Source organism: Haliaeetus leucocephalus, unplaced genomic scaffold (assembly GCF_000737465.1).
Source record: "Haliaeetus leucocephalus isolate CR32 unplaced genomic scaffold, Haliaeetus_leucocephalus-4.0 Scaffold516, whole genome shotgun sequence".
In the NCBI taxonomy this organism is placed as follows: Eukaryota; Metazoa; Chordata; class Aves; order Accipitriformes; family Accipitridae; genus Haliaeetus; species Haliaeetus leucocephalus.
Window position 1 is genome coordinate 1 of NW_010972952.1, and position 5,317 is coordinate 5,317.

A 5,317-nucleotide genomic window follows, 5' to 3' on the forward strand; every position below is an offset into this window, starting at 1 on the left:
TTTTTTCACAATGCAGAATAACCCGCTGAAGGCAACTCCCTATCAAAGTGATGCCACCAACACAGATCTGATTGTATGACTCCAGCACTTAAAAGAGCACATTGGTTATACATGGCTTTTAACCTTGGGCTACAATTATGCTACCAGAACTACATTCAAGTCTAAATCAGTCATGTAGAGACGTGTGTGTTGTCCGAACACTGTTTAGAGTCCTTGTTTTCCAGATCTGATGAAGGTGGTGAAGGCGCTCTGTGGTTCTTGTGCTTACATTCAGGGCGGGATGAACTTGGCAAATACCAGGTTCTCCAATTAACGACAAACCACAGATCCCAAAGTAGGCATGTAAAGCATCTGAAAGAAGGAAAGGAAAGGGAAAAGAAAATTAGATCAGGCTGTAACAGCCAAGTGTTCCTGGATTAACACCTCTGAATAATTACAGCCAAGGAAAACAAACAAACAGGTGCTACATTTTAAACTTGAGTTTTGACAAAAGAAATTGATTTCTACCCAAAGCCACCAGCATGCACTGATAGTCTGCAATCTCTAAAACTACGAGTCCAGTTTTCTTGAGTGCTCAGGCCAAACAGCAAGAGAATTTGAGCATCTGGAGATAATTTCTGTCCACAAAGCCAATTTTTTTTTCCCCGAACATGAATGTTTTTTTGCCGATTATTTGATGAACAGCTGACTACTGAAATACCAAAATTAGTGGCAATAGCTGCCAAACAGTAAGATTTAGAAGTATGAAAAGGATTCATACTCAGAGGAGTCTCTCAAATTCCTGGGAGAATACACTAAGGGTAAGAATTCATGCGGTGGCTTGATCAGTCATAACAGATGACTGCCACAAAAAAGGGATGCTCCTATTCCTCTGTCCCACGCTGCTCCTGCTGCCTACCACCTTACGCCAGCTTGCCTACCTTACAGCTCGCTGAACACCCTCCATGACGTAAAGCAATTGAAAAAAGATGGAAGAAAATTAACCCAAGCAGGAGAAAATGGACAGTTTTCTGACATTTTAGTGAATTAAACTGGTCTGCAGGTTTTGATATACACCAAAGCTAATGCAAAAAGGAGAAAGGACGTACAGCCGTACTTGGGAAAGCTGGGAGGAAGAGAAGTGAGCGTGCCTCCTCTGGGCAGCAGAAAGCCACTAGATTGGATTATCTGCCCATGAAATCACAGGCTAAAGATGGAAAGAGGATGTGAACTTAAATGTGCCCCTTACAAATTCTCAACACTTAGTAATCTTTTGGAGGTGTCAGTAAATTCATATCTGACTAAAATGATATTACAAGAAGGTATCTGGATAGAGAGGCTCTGAAAAAAGGCTTCTGCTTATCAGCATGAACATGCAGACAAAAGCATGCTCAGCAGATACAGCCCCTACTGACCTTGCAGAAAGGACATCAGACAAGGACACCTCAACTTCAGGACATAAGAGTATATTAACCCCTGTGGACAGCTGCACTGATATGCACTAAAAACAATATACAAACCTAACTACCTGTATATGGCTATTTGCTGGGTTTAACCACAAAGTTCAGCAGTTGTGCAAATCCCTGCTAACTTAATACTCAAGTTAGTTCTAGCCAAAACACATACATGTAGCCTGTGTACTCCTGTTTCAAGCTATGAAATACACCAGGTTTTCAAGGTCAAAAAACATAGGTCCAAACGTTTTGTTTCCTAAGTGACTCACAAATACAGAATGCAGCATGCAACCTCACAACTGCTGGCTGCTGCCTTAAAAACAATAACAAAGTAAGGTGTACTTACACTTCTATGAGAGCAAATGCCACTTCAGTGTTTTACATGTAGTAGTTGCGCACACTCATTTTCACCCTCTCACTCTTTTATGTTAAACCTTTCGATCTGTACGTACTTCCAATTCTTTTATATTGTGTATAATTTAAAGGTAACAAACGAGATACATCAGAGTTGCGGCACGACCTCCTGGGGCATGCAGCAGTACATCTAGTAATTTCAAATAAAAGTTTATTTGTATCTAGTCATGACTTATGCACAAGTCTGAAAAAAACCCAAATGGCTTAGGTACGTGTTGTAGCGAAATGCTGTGGATTAACCCTGGTAGGCAGCTAAGCACCACGCAGCTGTTCCCTCACTTCCCCCCTCCACCCCCAGTGGGAGAAGAGGAAAGGAAGAGTAGAAGTGAGAAAACCTGTAGGCCGAGATAATGACAGCTTACGGGGAAAGCAAAAGCCATGAGTGCAAGCAAAACAAAGCAAGGAATTCGTTCACTATGTCCCATCGGCAGGCAGGTGCTCAGCTGCTTCCCAGAAAGCAGGGCTTCATCACCTCTAAGAGTTACTGGGGAAGACAAACACTGTAACTCCAAACGCCCCCCCCCTTCCTCCTCCTCCCAGCTTCTACTGCTGAGCAAATGCCGTGTGGTATGGGGTAGCCCTGTGGTCAGCGGGGTTCAGCTGTCCCAGCTGTGCCCTGTCTCAGCTTCTGGCGCACCCTCCTCTGCTCGCTAGCAGGGCAGCGTGAGAGACAGAAAAGGCTTTGACACTGTGTAAGTGCTGCTCCACAACAGCTAAAACATCGGCGTGTCATGAACACTGCTTTGGTCACAAATCCAAAACACAGCACCGTACGGGCTCCTAGGAAGAAAATTAACTCCAGTAAACCACATTAATGTGGTTTAATGCCTTTAACAAGTAACATTAACACCGGGTAGCAGATCTAACTGCTTAAAATGAAAGACTTAGACAAAAAATACGCATCAGTCATTTGTAAACAAAGAACAGAACAAATACAGTAGGTGTTCACTTCTGTTTTGAAGTATGACTCTCCTTAAGCCAGTGTCCATGCCTGCTTCATAGAACAGTAATACTACTACCATGATATTCAGAAGATTTTTCAGATGAAAGCCTTTCCTATATTTGACAACCTGCCAATCACTACGAACAAAACAAGTCATGTCCTGATTCACTTTGTGAGGCTCATGTTTTCAGAGGATTACTAGCATTTAAGAGTCTTTTGACTTTTTAGATTTATTTTCAAAGGCAAGAAAGTTTTCTAAGCTCACTGCTCAATAAGCATGCTGGTCCAAACACTATTTTAAATCAAGAAAAACTGTTAAATAACGCTACTGGCCTCCAGACCAAGACTGTCTTGATGTCTGTTAGCATGGGAATATCAGTACTACAAAATAATATTTCCCTGAATCATGAGTTGTGAAAAGTAACTTGCAACTCTGGAAGTCCATGTAATACATATATTATCACAAGCTGTTGACTGTTTTCTGCAATTTCTTCTAGACTTCTTCCTAGAAACATTATTGAACTGCAAAGACAGGTTGACTATCCAAATTTAAACAGAGCTTTTATAAAGCAGGAGCTACAGAAGTTCAAATTCTGAATCTATCTTAGAAATCACCTTTGAAAAAATTCATGTTCTTACTTTGCAAACTTTCCCTGGAATATTTTCTCACATCTGTGTTTTGCAACAAAGCCAAAGACAGCTTGCCTTTCAGATACTATACTGAGCTTGTAGGAAGCTCAGCTGTGTATGTATGACAATGAAATCACAGTTCCACAGAAACAATCTTTGCAATGCTGCATTTATAGTCACTCTTCACACCAGAACTGCATTGACTTTTTACTCTGTCCTTCAAAACACAGACTTATGTCACCATCTGCCTGAGGAAAGAATGGTGCAATAAGCCCACCTATCACAACAAAACAAGAGACAGCAAAAGCTTGCTTTATAGGAAACAGTAGTGTGCAGGCTGTAAGACCACACAAATCAAAGGAAAACAGCTTTATTATTAGTCTTGACTTTCTCAAATCTTATCTCAAACAATCACAGCTATGCTAAAAGACAGGTTAAGGAACTTTGCACATGGCTGCGTTTTAAACAGATTTTTTAATCCCTAGCTCACTATGTAAATGGTTCATCAAGATAAACAGAAATATTTCCTCCAAGTGATACTGACTGATCTATATAATAGAAGACTAAATAAAGCTAAAGTTCTCAGGAATCCTAAGCTTATTTTCAGGGGAGTGGGGGAAGCAAATCTATCACAAGCACCGTGTTTTCAGTGTGGGTTCACCTTGAAAAATTATCAACTGTTGTTGAGAACGATGAAAGGATGAAATATCAGGACACAGATTCTGAACAGACTCATCCTTTATTACGACTATATTTTTATCTTATTTGGTCAGTTTACAGACCGTTTATCTGCCCCGTACAAACTGTCACTGGGCAACACTACTGGCACAAGGTTTGTTTTCACAGTTTGCAATACCTTCATTGAACTCTAGCATCTTTTAAAATTATTTCAAATTAAAAGACTTTAGCATCTTTTCAAGTTTTTCACTACTTCAAATTAGGCACTTCCAAAAGGACAGCAATTAACTTTCAGATATACTACATATAATTGCTATGTGCAACTACAATCTGTAAATCGTAATATGTCACTACGTAAGTTTTGACTGTTTTTACATACATCAGTGACATCTGAATAAGCTTAAGGATTCCTTTATTAAGGAAAAAAACGTTTTGAAATACTTTACTCAGAGGATTTACAAAGATACCTACTGCACAATATTCCCTTTAACTAGAACAGTTAAACACATACGGAGAGGCTTGCCCAGCTCTAAATAGACAGTGATACTCTTTTAGCAATAGTCTGAACAACAACAGCTCATTTGCTCTGTGACTGAGCAGGGAAAAACTACACCTCTCTCTTTCCACTTAAATAATGAAAATCTCATTATATTTTAAGTTGGGTTTTTTCCATTTTTTCAAGGAGACTGAGGAGAAAACTTCCTTTACACCTCTTGGATGTCTGACTGCTGGAATGTATTTCTAGCTTAGAACACACTCACCATGATTTTGACAAGTAAATTTACCTGGATGGCTATCTGGCCACTTGGCAAATCCACCAACAAGACGATCTTGAGTTGACAGGATGTAATTTCGGTTTTTCTCAAAATTTGTATATTCGAATATATTCAAGAGCTGAAAAGAAATAAATTACACCATTACAGTAACATACTAAATCTTAGTATATTTTTAATAATAAAAGATAGTGCCTATTTATGAGATAAGCAGTCACAGCAGAGATAGCACTAATCTGGTAAACCTCCATATCCTGCATTTTTGCAAGATGAAAGGCCTTTATAGTGATCTGTGCATATTCATGCACTTGTGCCAAATATGTAACTCTTTCAAGCAAAAAGATATGATGCTTAAAGAAATCAAAACAAGTCAGTAACTATCCTGTAGCTGTTCCATACACTACCTTCAATGTTGCTCCCACCCAAAAGGAATAGCAAGTGTCTAC

General features: G+C 39.5%; 1 long non-coding RNA gene across 1 annotated transcript; it reads right to left on the minus strand.

Annotated features, from left to right (window-relative positions):
• Positions 1-6: 6 nt before the first annotated feature.
• LOC104837070 lies at positions 7-5,317 on the minus strand. The gene is made up of 3 exons (XR_774895.1): positions 5,276-5,317; positions 4,884-4,992; positions 7-351 (listed from the first exon to the last, which is right to left on the minus strand). It is a non-coding gene; the product is annotated as an uncharacterized LOC104837070 (long non-coding RNA).